Consider the following 22,939-nt stretch of genomic DNA (forward strand, 5'->3'; position numbering starts at 1 on the left):
TCTTTCATAATTTTGTAATTCCTTTATTCTTTTATATTTTAGTTTTTGACCTTGCATATTTCAACTTGGGTGCTTAACTTCTATGTTAAAAAATATTTCTATCATCTTCCAGCACAATACAATGATTTTAGAATGTTTTAACTCTGATCTTCTCCTACCAATTTTCATCTAATTTTTGTCAAGTGTTTTAGTTCCTTCTTGTGTTTAAAATTACTCCAAACCATGATTTTTTTCATTCTATACAAACAATGTTTATGTAGGTTTAGCAACATATTTACTAATTTCATTTCTCACCATTGCTTCTTGAATCCCACTCATTTTTATTGGATTTAATATTTTTCTTTTCCAGGTAGGTTTTTTATTAAGGTCCACAATCTCTTATGTGCATCTGTGAAATTCAAAAAGCTTTGACAATAAAAATTATTTAAAACTTTTTCTACAGAAATATTAAAGTCTTTGGTTAGGGGAGTCTGCCCCAGACTGTGCTGCATTGTTGTATGTGATATGTTTCCAAAATGTGAAAAATTCTGGGCTGCCTTCCATGCCAGCTCAGTCTGCTGTGTTGTGAAAGCATGATTCCATATGTGTGGGAACAGAAATGAGCCTCCTGTCTGTGTCCTCCAGCCTGAGAGGGTGACACGTCATGGCCCAGCCCTCCTGATGCTTCCATTCAGAGCCACTCCCTCCTTCCTCCACGCATTCTACGTCTACCTTTGTCACACAACTTATACCTGTCAATCAGGCCTTGTGATTATATGTTCACCAAGGTCCCTCTGCCACGTGCTTTTCCCACCTCCCTGGCAGCCTCTGTGGACAGATACACAGCCCTTCTCAAACCACCTCTATACTGCATTTCAAGCAGTGTCAGATTATACATCTTAGACTGAGGTCTGGCTAGGTCTTGAGAAGACTGAGGGGTGGGAAACCTCTTCATCCATAGTTCCTTTGTATATCATCAATTGAAAAGCAAAATGCTAAACGGTATGTATAGTCTCCTTCCAGATGTATGAAAAAGCAGATGTGTGTTCACGTGTGTGCGTTTGTGTGTGTGTGTGTGTGTGTGTGTAAGGAGACGTAAGAAACTGGTAATAGCATTTACTTCTGGGTTGGACAGGTGACAATTCTACTGATTATTCTTTATATGGTTTACCTTTTTCCGACCACATGCATCCATTATTTTCAGCCTAACAACAGTAATTCATATGAAACAAACAGCAACATCAGTAAACTATCTCTTTGCTCACCATTCCTTTCTGTCATTAAAAAAAAAAAAATTCTTAGCCACTTCTTGTGTTGAAGGAGGCTATGAATGTTGTGGTCTGGGTTTTCCCAATTCCTTTTAAAAGGAATTTGGTGTAAGACTAAAAGGTTTTAAACGCCCCTTGGAGAGATGATCTTTTTTGGTGCTCCAGCCTTTAGACTGTGAGCCACATAACCCAAGAAGCTGTGGCCCTGTCACACAGGCCCCTCGGGAGATGACACACTTGGGTCAATGGTGCTGGCCCTGCCTGAAGGTGTCAGCCACTCTTTGGTGTTGGGTTAGTAGAGAGAGGGGGCTTGGCCTTCCAGAGACACAGAAGGCACTCAGTAACCCAGGGTGTGAGACAGTGGGCAGGGGCCAAGGGCTGCCATGGACTCCTGCAGTGCTGTACCTCAGGGCAGGGAGTGCCAGGTGACTCGGGAAGAGGCGAAGGCACGAGGAAGAACCTCACCTGGCCCGGTACAGAGCACATGCCGTCAGCATCCTGTAGCGAGGGCTGTGTTAACGTCAGATGTGCTCTTCAGAAAGAGCTGTCGGAGGCAGCAGCGTGCAGGAGGCAGTGCCAGGGGGCTTGGAGGCACTGGATCTCTGGAAGATGGCGTTAACGCTCAGCAGGGCTGCCCTGAAAATTCAACGAGAGCACGTGCGTCAAATATTGATGCCTGTTACGTTACATCCTTTGATCAATTTCCTCTCTTCTTTATCTCGTGCTCTGGTGTGCCACAGCCCTCCTCCCTCTCTTCAAACTCTCTAATGGATTTCACCACCCTCTCATCCTCCACGGGGTCCTTCTCTTTTCACAAAGTCTTTCATTTAAGAGATGTAACAGGGTGTGGGGTGAAGAGGCATTAGAAAAGCATCCCGGTGGCTTTTATGTGTGCGATGGAGCGTAGATCACCTCAGAGCAGGTGTTCCTCCTCCTTCTTTTCTTTTTGTAAATTTTATTCCTTTTCTAGTCCTCAAGAAACACGATGCATGAATATGTTTTCACTGTCAAAAGTTAAAAATTGCAGATAAAGCTCAAGTCCTTCTTGACCCTCCCCATCCTCGTCTCCTCCTTGGAAGTAATCAAGGAAATGAGCTGGATGAGTCTAATTTTTCTGAGCTTTTTCTATATATAATACACTTAATTAAGAGCCCACAGGAATGCATACCACTGTTTTGTATTTGTGTGTGTGAGTGTGTGTGTGTAGTATTTTGCTTGCTTATCATATAATGACTATACTTCATGAATTATTCTATGACTTGCCTTTTCATTCACCATTTTGTCTCGAGCATATTTCCACACCAGCCCTTAGAGATGGGCCTCATCTTTTTGGTTGTCACTGAGCATTGCATGGTTCCACTGGCACATGCTGTTGTTGCCCATCCAACATCTACTTGGCTAATAGAACTTGATTATGTTGGTATCTTAGTCAGGCTGCCATAACAAATACCACAGACTGGGTGGCTTAAGCAACAGAAATCTGTTTTCTCCTGGTTCTGGAGGCTGGAAGTCCAAGATCAAGGTGCTGGCAAGTTTGGTTTCTGGTGAGAGCTCTCATCCTGGTTTGTACAGGGCTGCCTTCTCTCTCTGGGCCCATACAACCCCTTCTTTGTGTGCCTAAAGGGGATGGGAGGGAGGGGGGAAGAGAGGTAGCATGGAGGAGAAAGAGAGAGGGCAGGAGGGAGGGAGAATGAGAGAGATCTCTCTTGCTCTTCTTGTAAGGCTTCTAATCCTATTGGATGAGGGCCCCACCCTCATGACCTCATTTAACCTGAATTACCTCCTAAAACCGTATTTCCAAATACAGTCATGTTGGATGTTGGGGCTTCAACATATGAATTGGGGGTGGGGGGGGATTCAGTCCATAGCAGTTGGAGTGGCAAGTGATCACCTCTGGAAAACGTTGCCCTTTGCATCTGATACCCCAACTTGTTCCACTGCCTGGTCTCCAACATGTGCTCAGTAATAACTTGTGAGGTTTATTATTTATTTAGCAAAAGTTACCACTGATGAGCAGGGTGACCTTGGGCAAGTGATCCGTCAAATAGAGACAAGCTTAAGTGTATTGAGCACTCACTCATGTCAGGCACTGTTCTAGCACTTTCTGTGCATCATCTCATGTACCCCTCCCAACCCTAGGAGGTGGGTACAATTATTAGCCCATTTTCAAGGTCAGGAAACTGATGCATGGAGAGGAGAGGTCCATCACCCTAGGTCACGCAGCTGACCTAGAGAGCAGAGGAGCCGGGATGTGACTGCAGTCAGTGGTCCTGAGCCCCTGCTCCTGCCAGTGCTACCTGCTGAATCGGGCGGCTCAGAGCACTGGAGGAGGAAATGCATGGAAAGCCTCAGTGCATGCTAACTGCTGATAAATTGTAGCTATTATTATTGCCTGCCCCTTCGCCTCCTCTATCCCATCATATCATCCTTATGCCAGGCCCCACAGAGAGTCTTCACTCAGCAAACATAGGTGGTTCTTACAGGCAGGCAGCCCTGCACTTTGCATTTGAGGTTTCCATCCCTGCCGTCTACTGCTGTGTGACCTTAAACCTCTCTGTGCCACAGTTTCCTCTTCTTTCAAATAAAAATAATGATGCCTAATTCATAGGATGACAGGGAGGATTAAATAAAATTAAATACGTGTTGATTAAAATATATTGTCCCATTGCAAAACATGTAGAAACGTTTGGTCCCAGGTGGCAAGAAATTAGACGACTGTGGTCCTTCTGTGGTGAGATTTTCACGCCCAGCCCTATGGGGACCATCCATGTACCAGGCACCATGCCGGTGACTTCATACACACCATTGCAATTCTTTACAACAGCCTCGCAGGGCTCACTTTTTCATAAGTGAGGAACTTGAAGCATGGAGAGCTGAAACGAATTGCCGTAGGAAATTCGTAGGAAAGCGGAAGGGCTGTGCCTCCAAGTCTGGTCCATCTGGCTCCAGAGCTTCCGTGTTTTATCTTGAAAAGAGAAATTCAACTTGAATCTGCTGTTTCTCCTCTATTGCCTATTTAAGGCTGCCAGGGGAAGCAAGACATGGGTGATTCTTGCTGCTTTTCAGATCCTATAGAAAGGAACTAGTGAGTCCCAGCTGCTGCCCATATGAGCATCTTTGCAGAAGCTCTAGGTGGTGTTTGCATAAATGTGCACTGCCAGCGAGCTGCTGCAAGGGAGGGGGCTTATGAAATGTGGGGGTGCCTGAAAGCAGAGGGGGCATGCAGGGAAGCAGAGACAGCAGGACGAGCGCCCCTCCCTCCGGAGGGGCTCTGAAAGTTTCCTTCGCCTCCCAGGGCTCCAGTTTTGAAGCCTCAAGAAGATAAGGTGAGGCAGGCCTGAGTGACAGGCTGCTCTCAGGAATATGTGGCAATTCTCATCTACCGTTTGGTTTTCTCTAAGCCATGCAGGCCAAGGCTATGTTTTGGGTTAGATTCCTGAGAGTTTGGCTGCCTCTGGAGCAGGTTAGGGTTGAACCCAGAGGGCTCTACCCAAAGGCAGAACTCCCCTCAGCCCTCTGGAGAGCACAGGAGCTCAGCAATCAGCAGAACTGGGCTTTAGTCCAGCTCTAACACTTTCCACTTGTGGGTGACCTTAGCCTTAGACAAAGCAAGTTGCTTTGTCTCGATCAGCCTGCATTTCTTGATCTGGCAAACGGGGTGGTTGCTCAGATTCAAGGAGATCGTGGAGGCAAGGTGTCTGGTGTCTGGTGCTGAGCTCAGCACGGAGCTGGGGCTCTCTGTAAATGGCACTTCCCCTCCTTACTTTCATGTGCTCTGCAGTGTGTTTTTAGACCCTTCCAATGTCAAGGACCCCCCTACCCTACCCCAGGACCAAGGCCTTGCCACCCAGACCTCTTCCCCTGACTGGGGCTCTGGGAGAGCCTGGGAGGACCCTGGTTTCAGAACTGCAAACAGCCTTAGGAGACGTGGATGAGAGGAGGTGGAAGAGAAATGGGAGATAAGAACTCCAGGATCCGCTTGGTGTCTCTCCCCTCCTGGAGTCCAGGTTCCTCAAGAAGGTGTGGGACCAGGTTGAGTGGATTGGAGAGACTTTCACATTCTGAGGCTCTCAGGAAACAGAAACTGGGCAAAGGAAACAGATGTCTCCAAACCAACATTCTAAACCGAGGTCCTCGCTCTCCAGATTTCCCAAGAAAATCTGATGTCAAATACAATCGCATATGGTTTGGTTTTGTTCATTCATTCTTTCAAAATATATCCAGAATCCAATCCTTTATTTCCACCTCCACTGCTACCACCTCGACTGAGCCCCCACCATCTCTTATCTGGATCGCTGCAATAGCACCTAACTGGTCCGTCTGCAGTAGTGAATCAGATCAGGTCAGGTCCTTCCTCTGCTCAAAAACTTTCAATGGCTCCCCACTTCCTATTTAATATTGCAGAATGATCCTTTTTTCAGCACTCCCAGCCTCCCTTCCCCCGTCCTAATTGTTCTTTTTCTCACAGCTCTTAGACCTTCTGATATGCTACATGCTTCCATTTACTTTGTTTATTCTTTGTCTCTGTCAGTAAATGTGCTCTCCAGGAGGGCAGTCTTTCGGGAAGGCTGACACATAAAAGACAGTGACGATGCAGTATGTTAAGAGCTGGGAGAGATGGGAGTCCCAGTGGTGAGAGCTCAGAGGAGGGGAGACGCCCTACCATGGAGTGAAAGGGGTGATGCTTTAGACAGAGCAAACCTCAATGCTCCAACAATTTTATAATCATAGGTGAAAAAGTATAATGCATTTAGGTTCAATATAGTTACGTCACAATTTTTTAAAAATCACTACACAATATTTATGATGTTAGGACAATGTAAATATTGTTGCCACTATGCCATATGGTATACTGTGATTGAATTTCTTTCCTTACATTAATTATTGTCTATCAAGTAGCTAATTACTGCCTTGTGTTTTTTTTAATGTCTTTTTCTATGTATCCCAAATCTTTTGCTGGAATTGTGAACATTCTCTTGATACATTCAAATACATTGGATAATTGATCAGTTTCCTTATTAACTCCTGGAAATTTCCATCCTCTGCTCTTGCTCTGGTTGTTCTCTAGATCTGTTGCTCAGCTGTCATCCTGGGAATTTCCTTAGTCCTGTGTTAAATGACCTGTTTCATGGATTCCATGTTGCTATGGACTAAAAGGTATCCGCCTGCCAATTCATAGGTTGAAGCTCTAACCCCCCAATGTGACTGTATTTGGAGATAGGTTTTAGGAGGTAATTAAGGTTAAATGAAGTCATAAAGGTGAGGTTCTAATCTGATAATATTGGTGGCCTCGTTAGAAGAGGAAGAGATCTCTCTTCCTCCATGTGCACGTGTCAAGGAAAGGCCATGTGAGGACACAGTGAGAAGGCAGCCATCTGCAAGCCAGGTTGAAAGCTCTCATCAGAAACCCAGTTTTCCAGCACCTTTATTGTAGACTTCCAGCCTCCAGAACTGTGAGAAAATAAACTTCTGTTGTTTAAGCCACCCTGTCTATGGTATCTTGTTATGGCAGTCTGAGCAAGTTGAGACACGTCTTCCTCTTTCATGGCTTACTCCCTATTTTGGTGGAGCACATCCTCTAGTAGCTTCCTCAGACATGGTTAATGGAAGTAAATTTTTTATAGCTTCCATATCTAAAATTGTCTTTAGTCTATTCTCACGTTCAATTGATACTTTGTCTGAATATATAATTTTTGGCTGGAAATCATTTCCGTTGGAATGTTGAAGACATTGTTCCATCATCTTTTACCTTCCCATTATGGAGAAATTCAGTGCTACTGTGGTTCATGATTCTTTGTATATGACTGCCCCCTCCCCCACATCCCAAAAGCATTTAAGACCCGTTTATCCCTGGTTTTCTAAAATTTCTTGATGATGTGCCTTGGTAAGGACCTTTCTATTTCTAGTTTGATCTGGATCTGCAGTGGGCCATTTCCATCTGGAAACTCATTTGACTGCATTCTGCAAAACCTAATCGTATTACATAATAATTTTTCTCTTTCTCTTTTCTCAATTCTCTTACTTTTTGGAAATCCTGATAATTTGATATTAAACCTCCTGCATTGATCCTCTCGTTTCTCTGGCTTTTCTATTTTCCAGCTCTTTGTCTTTCTGTTATGTTTCCTGAATGAGTACCTCAATGATATCTTACAACGTTTTACCAAATTTTTATTTGAAGTAGGTTTTATAGTTTCTAAGAGCTCCATAAATGACATCCTGTTCTTGGATGCAATACTTACTCTCATCTCTCCGAGGATGTTAATTAGTGTTTTTGAAGTCTCTATCTCCCATAAGTTCCTTTGTTCTGTTTGCTGGTTTTAGTGCTTTCTGCAACTGTCTGGTGATTCTTGGCTGTCTATTCGTATTGAAGAACAAAGCGCTAAAAAGCCGACTGGAAACTTCGGATGCAGGGGTGGGGATTGTTGACCGGGGGGGAGCCTCTTTAGAGTCTCCTCCAGGCTCACGCCTGTGGAAGGTACTGCCTGCATCCTGGGAGCCTAGAGGGGGAAGGGTCAGGGGTCCCATCATTTAGGACGCCAACTCTTACTCAATCCCTTGTTTTTGATATGGCACCCACACTACCCTCAGCTGTGCCTAGCATCCTTGGGTTCTGACCCTCCCTGGTTCAGTTTCTTCAGAAATTAATCTTTACCTTCTGCCAGCACGTGGGGCAGATGCCACATAGTAGAGCACAATGAGGAAGGGATCCTGGGGTTCTAACTGCTCTTTACATGGCTTCTGGACCAATCTTCTTGTTTCAAGACACACTTTGCTCCCAATACTTTGAAGTACCTGCAGCCTCCAACTCCTGAGTCTTTGCTGTCTGGTTCCTGAATCAGCTTGATTTTTGAAGCCTCCTCTCCACCCCACCCCACCCACAGGTACTGCTCTGCTAAGTCAGTTACTATTGTCTATCCAATAATTTTTGGTCAATTCTTGTCTTCTAGGGCCTACCTCTTCCCCCTCAATTCTCTTGTGTTTTGGTGGGTCCATACCTTTATTATTCCTTTGCTGTCACTTCAAAAGTTGTTAGAGAGAGAGAGGAAATAAACATGTGTATTAATCCTCCATGTTAATTAAAAGTCAGTTCATGGGTGTCCTTTTCTCTTTAGCTCATGAGTGTTCTTTTCTCTGTACTGCACACAACCACACACACTTACACACACACATCCACAATGCAGTTAAAGAAAGCTTCAAACTTGGCCAACAGAGTGACACACCCGTGCGAATCAGTGAAAATTGGAGTCAGCAACCATTGGCAACACCTGGTGTCTGCATCGTGTGTTAAAGCATTTGTAACACACGCATTTAGGAAGCAAACTTTAATTAATAATAATAATTGCAAGTAATAATAACTACCACTTACATAATAACTCCCACGACAACATAACCACACTTGACTGTAAATAAAGCTCTTTTCTGATTTGGTGTCTTATAATTAGATGGCCTGTCATTTGTCTGAGGCATGAAAGGAACTCTTGTTTGGAACCCGCAGTCGTGGGACACTGTGATCTTGGCCACTTCTGAGCCTGCCGTCTTGACAGATTGCTCCAACCCTTCTGAGCCGCACTCTCTTTGGGAGGTGGGGTCCACTGGCCCTCTGCGTTGGTCTGATGTTCCAGGTCTCCGCTCTAGTTCCCTGGGGAGAACTGACCAGATTCAAGAATATAGTCGTATGTGCCGGGAACCCGTTCTTCCCTGGGTCCTGAAGCCTCTCTCCCTCGGGCTGGACACTACTTCCCACGTCCCTACTCTCCCTCTGGACCTCCAGCCCTCTGACCTGGATACCCCCTGGATGCAAAGATCCAGCTACTTCTCCAGAAGCATGGCCCCAAAAGCCTTTGTGAGGAACAGGGGCTGTGGGCTGCTGCTTTAGGAGACTGCGGGAAAGGAGACGATGTGGGTGGGGGCCTTGTCCCACTCCATGCGCAACTTTGGATAAAATGACTGGGAGTTGTCAGCTCCGGAGAAGAGAAATGGAAGTGACATTTACAAAGCACTTACTCCATGCTAAGCACACAGTAGGTACTCTAAGCCTCCCCCCAACACTAGGGTGTAGATACTCTACTATGTCCATTTTACAGACCAGCCTCACAGAGGTGGCAGACTTGCCCAGATCTCCATGTGGAGGAGCCTGGATTCAAACCTAGGAGAGGAAAGTGGGGTGAGCTCCTGGTGTGTGGAGGCTGCTACTGAAAGGAAGGAAAGAGAGGTGTGTCCTGAGAAGCGAGTCCAAGTGCACGCTTTGGGAAAGCTGGAGAGGTTCCTGGCAGAGCCCAACCCAGGCACTTAGGGGGTGCTGTCTTCCCCACAGAGGAATAACCACAGCGCCTTCTGCTTGGCCTTGGAGAAAACCCCAAACAGTCAGGCTTGGAGCTCAGGGCTCTGCCTGGTGACGAGCTGGACCCCAGTGCCCAGGGAGACTCACTGGAGGAAGATGAAGGATGCTCGGCACCCGGGACAGGCCAGCCCTGACTGGGAACGAAGCACGGGGGTACAACATACAGAACACAAAAGGCCCCGCAGGAGAGCCCGGCTCCCTGACATCTGGGCTGCTTTTCGGCTTAAGGATCGTGAACGGTCGAGGCTGAACCCCCGTCACGGCTAACTTGACTCCCCCTCAGAATATTTGATAGGGTTCGCATATCGCTCTTGCTCTCCCTTGAATCGTGACAAAAGGAAGTATTTATTACCAGGCAGACAGAGCCCTTGGGCGAGAGCCCGTCATCTCTGATTTGCCTGTGAGCCGATGCTGTGGAATTAAATGCAGTTTTGTTTTTATCTATTTGCATGGAAGCTTTCCAGAGAAAACAACAATTTTAGTGACCTGCGCACTTTGTATCATGTTAATTAGGTTTGAAAACTCATATATTGTTTTCATAAGGGCTATTACATTTTCTCTAATTAAATTAAGGGAAAAATAAGGATGCACGGCAATAATATTTATTATTAATACCAGACTCCTGAGGCGCCCAGCGAGTTAAATCGGAGGTAAAAAACCTTGAAGACAGCCTGGACTTCAAAACAACGTGGTATATTCCAGGTTTTCAGCAAGTCATTACTCTGAACGTTTTGGAAAAGTAGAAAGTGAAAAATAGACCCATTTGGGGGAAAACAGGCTTCTGGTGCCGGTTCACACTGAGTTTCTGGAACATTTACTACTGTTTCATTACAGTGGTTTCCCCAAAATTGCAGCAACTTTGCTCCAAGAAGAACGTTTGACTTGGGTTTCATGTCGATTCAAAGGTTGTAGCCTGCTGTGATTTTAGTCGAGCCAAAAATGGGTTTCCATCCCAAGGGGTCTTGGTTTGAGGAAGTCGAGTCAGGCGGGCAGAGAAAGGAAGTGGACCCCGGGAGAAAAAGTGTCACGTTGGAGAGGGAAGGTGGTGGCATGGGAAGACAAGCAGGCAGAGGATTATTTGATGTGAACACATGTGACACAAACACTCTGTGTCCCTCGAGTGGTGTCTCCTGGAGACTGGGCTGAGTTCAGGCCAGATTCTGATGGAGAAAAGGGAGAAAAGGAGAGGCGTGTCCATGGAAGGTGGTTCTAGACCAAGTGGCAGAACAGCCTTCCCTGAGCTCATGGCTAGAGTGGACAGTTGTAGTTTGGGGCCGCCCATCGCACACCATTTCCCTTTCCTAATGGTACCCTGATTTCTTTTTGGGGCACACCCCTTGGTGGTGTACTGGGTCCTGGTGCTTGTCCTCCCGCTGCAGAAGCGGATGACTTCCAGAAGCTCCTCTGTCCCATCCTTTCTCTCCCTGCTCATACCTGCCAAGGGGTGAGCTCAGCCAGGTGGGCTCCCTGTCCTGGGCCCTGGACTCGTGGGTGGGCTCAAGGCTGGAAAACTGTTTGGAATACACTCATCCTCAGGGCAGCACCTCGGTGCCACTGCCGTGTAGTCCCCGCTGCCAGCAGCACCCGCAGGGACTGCCTGACTTGTGCAACCTGTCTGTTCCAATCTGGCTCCTTGGCTTTCCTGTGGTCCTGGGAGCCCCAAGTCCTTCCCATAAACTCCGTTTCTTCTTGGTTAGCCACACTCTGTCTCTGTTGCTGGCGACCAGAGAGCCCTACAGTTGCGATGGCTTTTGCACTGAACACGGGCAAAACGTGTGCTGCAGAGTGGCCGGCAGAGACCTGGGAGCCTCGTGCAGGGAGCACATGCCCCTATTTTTCTAGTTGGAGGAAGAGCACTGGATTAGTAGTCAGGGGTATTGCTTCGAGTCCTGCCTTTTCCACTATGCCCCACTGGGAGACCATGACCAGTCGGCTTCATCTGTAAGGTGAGGCGTTTGGAATATAACAACAATAGCAACTATAATTGATCGCCTGCTTTGTAGGGGCCACACTCTGCTAAGTGCCCACATGAATTAGCTCATTGAATCCTCCCAATCACCTTGGAACAAGACTCTGTTGGTCTCCCTGTTTTAAAGATAAGGAAATCGAAGTTTAGAGGAAAGAGCACCTTGCCTGAGGTCACATTGCCAAGAAGTGGAGGGACTAGGGTCTGAACCCGGGTCTGTCTAGGTCTTTAATGGTCTCTAGAGACTCAAGTGACCATCCTTGTTTGCCCAGGACTGAGGGAGTTCCCAGGACTCAGGACTCTCAGTCCTAAAACTAGGTCAGTCCCGGGCAAACCGATATGGTTGGCCACCCTACTCAAGATCCATCCAGCTTGAAGGCTCTGTGGTTCTGGAACAACGTGGAATTTGGGTAGTTGTACTGGGAGAGCACTGGAAACCAATGAGCACGTGCTTATGGTTTTCAAACCTCAGAGTGAAAGCAAAACCCAAATGGGGTTTCGGATGCCACCTTCAATTGCTGCCGAACCCCATTCCAGTCAGCCTGCCTCCCCCAGGGGCCGAAGAAAGCCAGCGCGCTTCCAACAAACTGCTGATTGAATCAGCTAACCCCTCAATCACTTTAGGAGAGGGCCTTCATCCTACTTTCCTGTCCCCATGCCACATGGAAACCAGTCATCACCATTGTCCCTCCACCTAACACCAGGATTTCCAATTGTGGAGCACTCAGCGCCTGAAAATGTTCCATGTCATTTGAAGTTTTGAGAAATTGAATTCTATTTTCCAACTGGCTCATGCTGTAATAGTCTCCTTGGAGACCCAACTGGCAGAGGTCTTAGATTCTGGTTCCTTCGTCTGCCCTAGCCTTCTCACGCATATATTGATTTATTGATTCATCGGACATCTTTTGAGCACCTACTGCGTGCCACTCACTGAGCTAAGGACCAGGAGACCAGAGAGAAACGTGTTGACCACAGCTCTTAAGATGCCTCTACCCAACCAATTCTCATGCAAAACAGCAGTGGTAAGGTCTGTAGATGGGAACACAGGTCTTGGAGAATTAAGAGCGGGAGATGGGTCGGGGAATCGGGTATTCCAAAACACCAGGCAATTAACTATTCTGTTCACTGCTCTCTCATGGCCTCGCTCCTATCACAGCTGATTTCACACCATATCGTCATCATTTTGCTGTTCCTAGCTCCTCGTCCAGTGCTCGACACACAGTCGGTGCAAAGCACGTGCTTTGTTGAGGAGATCCTTAACTCAGAAGAGCAGGCCTGCTAAACCAGGCAGAAGATTTGCTGAAGCACAGGACCCTTTTATAATGTGATGAGCTGTCCTCTCTCAACGCTCAAGGATTCCTTTTCCTAAATTCCAATTTCTTCATTTCTCTCCCTCGAGTCTTCTAAAATTGGGCCTCTCTCTTAAATCAGGTATTGCTACCAGGCCAATCTGATAGAACCAGAGGAATTCCGCCTCTTTTCGGAGCTAGGAAATAAGGGCAGAGTAAGAATATGTCGGAAATGTTAGCCAAGTTTAGAAAAATGTCAGCCGTTCCAATGATCAGCAGCCATTTTCTTTAAATCAGAGGAGGCCTTCGGGGGGTAGTACAAAGACTCTGGAATGGAAGTTAGGAGACCTGGGTTCTAGGGAAAAATAAAAAGAACTGGAACTTTGGATTTTCACAGCAAAGCAAATAGCACAGATGAAGCCTGCCGGGGTTCCCACCCTCATGGAAACTGAATGTCGTAAAAGTCAACATGTTGGGTTCTCAAAGACAATCTTCTGAATGAGGCCCCATACCCACCACCCACCACCCACCACCCGTCAATCAGCCAGAGCTAATCTTACAGTCACACAGACTGGAAAGCCACAGGCTCCTCAAAGAGCCTCTTAACTTTAATTAAAAACCTTCGATGGATTCTCAACACTAACAAAGACTGCTCTCCCAATGTGTTTTAGATTTGTCATTGGGTGGCCCCTGGTCTGGTTTGCTCTCGGCTTTTTAAAGGGATGCTGTTGCAGGTATGAACAGGTGTGACCCCCCAGACTTGGGGCTCCTTCTCGGGCAGTGTCCAGTCAGGGAGGCCCCCAACAGCTGTTGTGAAGTGGGCATTGTCTGCTCGGGACAGAGTGAAAATTTCTAAGACAGCTGGACTCTCCTAGATTAATTGCATTGGAGAAGGAGTATTAAGGTTCTGGGGAATCGTTTGGCTTTCAAAGCCAATGCCAGCCTCCAGCGTAAAGCAGGGCTGGGGACCACTTGGTTCTCACCAGTACATCCATGCCGGCTGTATACAACTGATGTCCATTCTGGTTGGTCAGTCAGTGCCCACACCATTCTGGCTGGTAAAGAGTTTGAACTTGACTCCTGCTGTGAACCACTCCGGCCTCATCGCCCTCTCTGCCCCTGAGCATCCTGTCTGCTCCAGGGACTGGTTGGGAGGGAGGGGATGGAGAGGAATGTTCCCAGCTGATCCTGAGGCCTGTCCCTGAGGCCAGTCACTCCCTCCTGCCTCCTCAGCTCTGCAACTTCAGTAGCTCCCCTGGACTCAACAGAATCAAGTCCAAACTCCTTTGCCAATCTGATGTTGATCTCTTGTTCCAGCTTTCTTGCTCTGCTTCACTCCATCAGCTGTCTCTTTCCATCACAAACACAGCCTCCCACCCCTTCCTCTGTGTCCCGAGTCCCTCTTCCTGCACTGCCCTGTGTCCCGGCAGCCTGCTGAGGTCCTGCCTATTCATCCCTCCGTGACCCGCTAAAGCCAGCCTGAGCATCCCAGGCAGGACCCATCCCTCCCTCCTCTTCTCTTCTTCCTTCTTGCAAACCCCGTTGGCGACCCCCAAAGCTCTGACGAGCTTGCTCAGTGCAAGTGCCGTGTGAGCTGCTTTAGGGCTGGGACTGGGACTGACGGTATCTGTGGCCCCACGGTGTCGGGGGGAGTGCCCAGCACATGGTAGAGCTAATAAATGGTTGGATTGGTTTATTTAGATGCTGAGGGGTCTTCTAACTCCAACATTCTAGAATTTAGTGTTTGCTGAGCCCCCAGTTCTCACTCTAGAGTATGTGGATGAGGGCAGAAGGCAAGGCTCAACTGTGACTTTCCTCGGGGATGATTATGTCAGCACTTCAGTGCTGCACACAGGTGACTTCAGGAGCAGCGTGTGGGGCAGTTGTGGACTTTGGAGTCAGACAGGCGTGGGCTACAACCCTGGCTCTGCCAACCTGTGAGCTCTGTGGCCTTGGGTAAGTCACCCAACCATTCTGGGCCCCAGATTCCTTATCAGTAGCCTAGAAGTGATTATGCTGCACCTTGTTATCCTGAGGATTTAATGGGATAATATCTGTAAAGTGTCTACTCAGGGGAAAGTCTGGAAGACGCACAATAAATGTTGGCCACAGAGAGCTGGAGCTCTGGGCCCGATGTGACCCTTTGTGTCCTGATAAGTGTGAGATTGATTGGAACTGTGGTTCTCAGACATTAACTGTGTGTCAGAATCACCTGGAGGGCTTGTGAGACCACAGATGGCTGGGCCCCCCAGTGAGTTTCTGATTTGGTGGATCTGAGGTGGGACCTGAGAATTTGTATCTCAAATGAGTTCCCAGGTGATGCTGATGTTGCTGGTCCAAGGGCCACACTTTGAGAACCAGTGCCTTAGAGATTTACCAAGAGCATCATTCTTTGTTCAGATCATAAATAAATGATGATTCCCTAAGGGTTCTACAGGAGGCATATTTTAACCAACTAGGATACTGTGTAATGATGCAGAAACTCAGGGTTATCAGCCTCATTCTAACATGCTATTTCTAATTGGCAATGGAAAATTATCTCATCCATCGTGGTCCATGATTGCTGATGTCAGTGCTCTGTGTTTGTCCAAAGATGTGTTAAATCTAGAGGTTTGGTTAACATAACATGCAGGCAGACTAAGTGGGCACTTACCATCTGTCCTTGGAAAAGAATGACTGAGACCTTACTAGCTGTGTGTCCAGGGCATGTTACATTTAATCTCTCTGAAAGATCCTCAGAGAGCGGAAGAAGGTATTTGCATTACATATAATTGAGACAGGATTGGTAGCCATAATATGTAAAGAACTCTTACAAATCAATAGGAAAATGACAGACAATCCAATAGGAAAATAGGCAAGGGATCTGAACAGGTATTTCATGAAGAAAGAAACTCAAATGGCCAATAAACATGTGAAAAGATGTCTTATTGAATTAGTTATGAGGGAAATGGAAAATAAAGCCACAATGCAATACTACCACACCCCCACCAGAAGGGCCAAAATTTAAGACTGACAACATCAAGTGTCGACCAAGACATAGAGCTACAAGAAGTCTCATGTACTGCTGGTGGGAGTGGAAACTGGTTCCATTTGCTTTGAAAAACCATGAGGCCGTATCTACTCAAGTTCAATACATGCATGCTTTATGTTCCAACACTCCACTCCTAGCATTCACTTAACAGAAATGTGTACATGTGTCCACCGTAGACATACATAAAAATGTTCATAGCAGCAATCTTCATAATAGCCCCAATTTGGAAACAATACAGATGTGCACTCACTGATGAATGGATAATAGAATGTGGTTTATCCCTACACTGTGGATGCCTGTGTTTTATAGGCCACCTTGGTTGTTCAATGCGTTTACTCGGTGTTCCATGTGCCTGGAGTAACTGTGAGTACAGAGTGGGTGACGACCATCTGTGTTTCCTGGGCTCCCAGGTAAGGGCCCGACAGGTTCCTTCACATGGATCAGCTTCATGAACAGTGGTATGAGGTTAGTGGTGTTGTCCCCATTTCATACATGAGAAAACTGAGGCTTATAGAGAAGCGATGACCTCTTCAGAGTCCCCTGGCTATTTACAGGTCTGCATCCCCAACCAGAGCATGAGCTGCTCTGAGATCATGTGTCCCCGTGTCCCCTGAAGCCCTAGCACGGTGCCAAACACTATGCAGGCAGTTAATAAATATGAGGAGAATGAAATTGGTCAGAAATCCTTTTTCTGTGTTGCTAGAGGGCACCCTGATCATGTTGGTAAGGTCGCTGAAAACACAGCATTACTGTGAATTACAGCATCAAGACCACTGACAGCCTTCTCCCGTCCCTCCTATTTCAAGAATCCCACTGCTCCAAAAAGCTCTGAGCAGTGTGTGTTGGGGGAGGGTGGGGATATGGCAGCCCTTTAAAACATCGGGCACTGATGTCCACCCTCTTCAGGGAGAGCGTACCCAAACGACTACAATCTGCAACAGTTTGCAGAGCACGTCCACGTGAGCTGACTCACTTGGTCCTCCCGGAGACTCTGGTGGCAGCTCTTTTCATAGAGAACAGCAGAAGGGCTCTGTGCATCTGCGTGATTTGACCCAGCGCCCCCAGCTACTGCAGGGCAGAGGTGAGCCACAAACCCACGGCAGAAGCCAGGGCACCCCTGTGCTGCGCGGGGCTTGCAGATTCCAGCTTCCGGTCATTTGCATGTGCCGGCCCTCTTGACAGATACACCCATCACCTCCCTCCCTCCATCCCCATCATATCCACCGTCCCACACGGGTCTCTTCCAGGCTGTCCAGATGTGGCGGCTTCAGAGGCTGTGCTCTGCTCTGGACTCTGGCAGCCTGGACTCGCTGCCTGCTATCGTGGCGAGTTTCCTTACAGCGTGGAGTCTTGTTTCTGCATCTGGCTTTGCAGCGTGCCAACTCACCCTTGTCTCCTCCACAAGGCCCAGTGCAGTGTCGGCCCATGGCAGCCATTCAACAAAGAACTGGTGTCTTGAGTTGGGTCCCCCAGAGGCTGACCCTGAGACAAGGATGTGAGGGTCGTGGTTACATGGGAGGTGATCCCAGGAAGCACGGCAAAGGCAGTGGGGAAGCAGAGAGGAGGGAGGGCAGGAAGCCAACAGCAGGAGCATCACAGAGCAGGTTATCCTTGTGGCTCCTGAGGCGCAATCCTGCTGGGGACCGCTGGAGCGTGAAGACCAGGGCTCAGAGTTGCCCCGTCTGAGGGGCAAGGATCTGGAGCCTTTTTCTTCCCCCTCCCATCCATCACTGGCTGAGGGCTCTCCAGGGAGCATTGTCTCCCCTGCACTTCCGTCTGCTCCACGGTGCGGGTCATGAGAAAGGCCTCAGGTGGGGACTCCCAGGTGCTTGCAGTAGGACACAGCTGGAATATTCTGGAACCAAGAATGCTGAAGAGATGTGGGTGGGACACCAGTGTCTGCTACACTTGGTAAATAAATGGTTTTAGAAAGTCATCACTAAATATATTAAATTTTTATTTTTAGATATTTTTCTTGTGATAAAATATACATAACACACAATTTACTATTTTAACCATCTTTAAGTGTACAGTTCAGGGGCATTGAGTGCATTCACACTGTTGTGCAGCCATCACCACTATCCATCGTCCCAAACAGAAGCTCGGTCCCCATCAAACACTAACTCCCTACTTCCCTCTCCCCTCCGTACTGGTAACCTCCATTTTACTCTCTGTCTCTATAAATTCAACTCTTCTATATACCTCATACAAGAGGAATCAGACAATATTTGTCCTTTTGTGTCTGGCTTGGATATATTAAATTTGAAAATGCACACATCCTTTGACTGAGAAATCACAATTCTGGGAATCTGCTTTACAAGAAAAACAAAAGCAGCAGTACTACAGGACATATGTCTCAAAATCTTCATTGTAGCATTGTGTGTCAAGGTGGGAAAACCGGAAACCACCTCCATCAAAAGAGAACACTGTTGAATAAATAATTTCACATCCATATTCTGGGATACGACACAGCTATTAAACAGAACGAGCAGATTCGTATTTATCTGTCTGGAGCAATGGCCAAAATACACAAAGTTTAAGCAAAAAAAAAAAAAAAGACAAGTCACAAGTACTGTTATAGAGTGCTCTTATTTTTGTTTAAAAAAGAAAGAAAAGCCGAATACTATATGTGTGTGTGGGTGTGTGTCCTTGCACGTTGCATGAGCGTGTGGAAAGTGTGTTAGAATATACCTGGGAGTGGGTCTAGAGGAGGTGGGGTTTAACTTTTTGTTTATTAAAATTTTTACAATATCTATAACTGCTGAAATAAAAATAATAGTCAAGAAAAGTATCCTATTCATCATGACCTAGGAATTCTACTCTTGGTTATATACCCAAGTGAAGTGTGTTTATATCCATCAAAAGACAGGTACAAAAATGCTCAAAGGAACATTATACACATTAGCTAAAAAATGTAAACAACCAAACGTCCATTACCAGTAGAATGGATAAATGATTGGTGGTGTAGTCATCTGGTGGCATATTATACAACAAGGAAAAAGAACAAACCACTGATGTATGCAACAGTGAAGCCCAAGGACCAGTGAAAGCAATCTCTGGGGTTAAAGATCAGGACAGTCCTTCCCTAGCTTGTTGTGGGGGCGGGGGGAAGAGGGAGGAGGGTACTGAGTGGTGATTCTGTGGATGTACGGATATGTATAAATTCATCACTAGCTGATAGATGTGTGCATGTTAATGATATACATCAGATCTCAATAAACAAGAAAAATGTATTAATCAAGAAAGAAAAAAATGCAGGGAGGAAGCAGGAAGGAAGGAAGGAGAGAGGGAGAGAGGGAAGAAAGGAAGGAAGGAAGGAAAGGAGGGAAGGAAGAAAGAAAACATGGCAAATAGGAAAAAGTGACTGAGAAATCTTTTCACGTGGCCATTTCTAGAAGAGGAATAACAGATATAAAAGCGTGAAGGAAACCAGAACGTTAATGTGGGTAGATTGGGGGGGAAAAGTCCTCCAATCCCACTTTCTCTGCCTTTTAACAGGGAACCGACTCAAGTCGGGGGCTCTGTGCAGGGAGGGGGGTGCTCTGGGCTCTGGGGTCACACAGAGTCCTGGCTCTGCGGTTCCCTAGCTGGTGCTCCCCAGCAAGGCTCATAGTTTCTCTGAGTTCACGAGGCCGTGGGCAGCCCACTGCCCTCGCAGACCCTCTGCAAGGCTGGTAGGAGAGGCCAGATGTCTGCATCTGTGCCTGGCTCACGGTAGACACTCGACGTGGTCTCCCTTCCCCTCTGCTTTGCAGAATGAGAGAGTAGAGTGATCTGTTAAGTTTCTGGACAGAGGGCTTTTGACAGGTGAAAGCATTTGAGAAAGAAAATCCTCCTTGCAATAGAACGCGTGGTACAGGATCTCTTTAGAAAAAAATTCAAGCTTCCCACTCAAGCAAGCCTTGGGTGAAATTTAAGCATTTCTCTGATTATGTATCTAATATTGAGCAGAAAGGGGAGGGGATGGGAGTAGATAAAAGACACTTCTTACTCAAAACCAGCTCTTTCCTTTTTCCATATGCTGTGTTCATGATTATGGGTTTTAGAGCATTTTTCTTCTTGTATTTCATAAAATACCGCATCTATTCACATAATTCACTCCACGCCATCTTTCCCTGATATTTCACTGCAGAGGAGGGAGGGAAGGGATCATGTGAGCCTCTGGGGGCTGGTTCACCACCTCCCTGGCAAACGTCTTCATGCTGAGATCTTTCTGAGGCCCTGTGACTCACCAGGAGTTACCCAGAAATCAGCGGCCAATCTCAGCCTGTTCTGCCAGAATTCCCCTTTTTTGTGAAATCTCAGTCTGCTGTGTGAAAGAAAAACTGCTAAAAGAAGAGGCACATGCTCGTGCCTCTGTGTGGGGAGTGGAGGGGGGGAGCAGAAAAGCTGGAAAGCAGCAGGAGGGGGAGATTTGTGGGGGATCACGAGGTGGTGTCTACCTTTAGGGGTGCCTTCCTGTGGGGTCTGTAGGTTGAGGGTTTTCATCAAGTATTAACTGGAGGCACTACGATTGGAAGCCGGTGGAGGACAGCCTTAAGAATGACGAGTGCAGTTTGTGCATCTTTTGGGGCTTACAGAGTGTCTTGTAGGGTAGGGTCATGGTTAGGGGCTCTCGGGAGGAAGAACCCTGTGGGAGGTTGGGGTACTCTGTATAAGAGTGGTAGGGACGGCATGGGGAAGATGCTTCCATTTGTACAGAGCATTAACTTAGGCAAAGTCACCAAAATACAGGACTTACAGAACATTCCTCTTGGTCTCTCCTCTCCCTTGGGCAGGTGGAAAGTTTCCTTGGGATCAGGGCATCCAAGCCCCCTACTTTATAGAAAGGCAAGCTTGGGTGGTCCTTCTTGTGCTTCCGTGGCCCCTTGTATGTGTCTCCCTCACTGCCTGTACCCTCTTATAATTGCTTTCATGTCTCTCTCCTCTAGATAATGAGTATTTGAAAGCAAGGAGTGAAGATTCTCCATTTCTCTGTCCCTAGGATCTGGCACTAGACAGAATACATAATAGGTGCTCAATAATAGCCACTCCACGAATGGAGGAGAGAATGAATGAAGTGATAGGCCCGCACGGGTTCCCACTGTGCCCAAGAGCAAACAGCTCTACTGAGCCTGTCAGGGCAGCCAGAAGGAGGCAGTGGCAGGTTAGAGGAGAAAGTTTAACGATGGAGCCCACTCCTACTCTCTGCCGGTACGACTCCCTGTGCACCTTCTGCCATTCATCCTCCCAACAGCCCAAGGAGTATGTGCCATTATCCCCAGCATACAGATGAGAAAACTGAGGCTCAGAGAGGCCGGGGGTTGGGCCCAAGGTCACCCACAGTGAGCAAGGATGCAGCTGGGATCTGAACTGGGCCATCAGACTGAAAGTCCTGCCTTTCTCACTGCCCTGTGCCGTCTTCCTGCAGAGGCGGGTCCAAGCCTTTCCCATGAAATGACTGATCACTTCATGGAGCGGGATGGAGGCTGGCCTGACAATCATGGTCATACTGTGACATGGCTTGCTCCAGGTGGCTCCTGGAAGGTCATCTCACCCTAGTCGCTGGCCTGGAAGCCACGGCTGAAATCTGCTTTCTAGAGGAATTTCCCTTATGATTATGTCCTTGCCATACGTTCTAAGCAGAAATCCCAGGATTGAAGCCCAAGATAGAACTATCTGACAAAGAGCCCCACTGGAGACCTAGAGTCATTCAACCAACTCGAGGATGCTTGTCCAGGCAGGACTATCCCGGGACAGATTCTTAGAACTCAACCAACCCGTCCAATACTCTCGTCAGGAGATGAGAACACAGAGGCCTAGATAGGGTGACATGGCTGAGGTCAAAGGGCGGTTCAGCAGCAGGGCAAGGTCTATCACTCAGGATGTCTACACTTGGTCCCCTCGCAGCCGCACACCCCAATGCTCATCCAACCCCTGGAGGCTCCTATCTGCTCTGGACTGACCTCACTGTTATATTATGCTGCTCTCCCTGACAACTGCCCTCACGATTCACTTTGCGTCTGTGATCTCCACAGGGCCCGTTGGAAGTGGGTAGCATTAGCCAGGGCTTTGCAGAGGTCAGAGCTCCCCTGAGGTCATAGGGCAGCAGCCTCGAGGCGGGCCCCCAGACTCATGTTTAGCTCCCCAGGAAGATCTAATTTGAAAACATTTACACTCTCCCTTGCTGGGATCCAGTATGCCCTGGTAATATAGGGCCTGGTTATTTTTCACAAGGTCAGAAAGGTGTTTGGAAGGTGGACTATGCCTCCATCAGAGCGAGAGAACTGCCATCCCTGCACCTTTGTGGTTAAAACCTTTCCAGAACATTCATCCACCTCAAGTCACAGGAGAAGAAAGGAAACTCACAGCACGTAGGTGCTGTGAAGGTGCCAGGCTCTGCACACACTCAGCCCTAGGAGGTCCTCTGGTCTCCTGGAAGGCAGGTTATTCCTCAGCCTCACAGATGAGGGGACAGTGGCCAGAGACATTAAGTGACCGAGGTACGTCACCCAGTAGGGCCTGGGTAGAGACCTCCAGCTTTTTCAGCTCACTGCGTTGGTTTCAGACCAACTCCTCGGTATCGTGGTCAGAGAGAAGATTCTTCAATCCAGTAGGCTGGAGACATGCCGTTTTGTTGCTAGAAAGAAAAGGGCAGTAGAATTGCCTCCAAATGGTGCCCTCTGAGAGTAGCAGCGTAGCCCAGAAAGGGGAGGCCTCGGCATTCCTTGGGGACGGAGCAGGCGGGCAGCCTGAGGTCCCAGCCCACGCCCATCGGCTGCTCTGGGCCACGAGGAATCCCCATCATGGAGATGCTCAGGCAGTCGGGAGCTGTCGGGAAGTGCCTTCGTGTGCAAATACCACACCTGTACTCACACGCCTTTCCCTGACCTGGCTGAGTGCCTCCCCCCGTGGGGGCCACGCTGAAGAGATGTCAGGGCACCCAGGCAGAAATGGGGTGATTGGGCTGCAGGTGTGGAGATGTGGGAGGGGGTCTTTATGTGGAATTCAATTAAAAAGTACTTATACAGGGCCGGCTCCGTGGCTTGGTGGTTAAGTGCGTGCGCTCTGATGCTGGCGGCCCGG

This window comes from Ceratotherium simum, chromosome 24, assembly GCF_057802395.1.
Source record: "Ceratotherium simum simum isolate JZ-2026a chromosome 24, ASM5780239v1, whole genome shotgun sequence".
NCBI classification, from domain to species: Eukaryota; Metazoa; Chordata; class Mammalia; order Perissodactyla; family Rhinocerotidae; genus Ceratotherium; species Ceratotherium simum.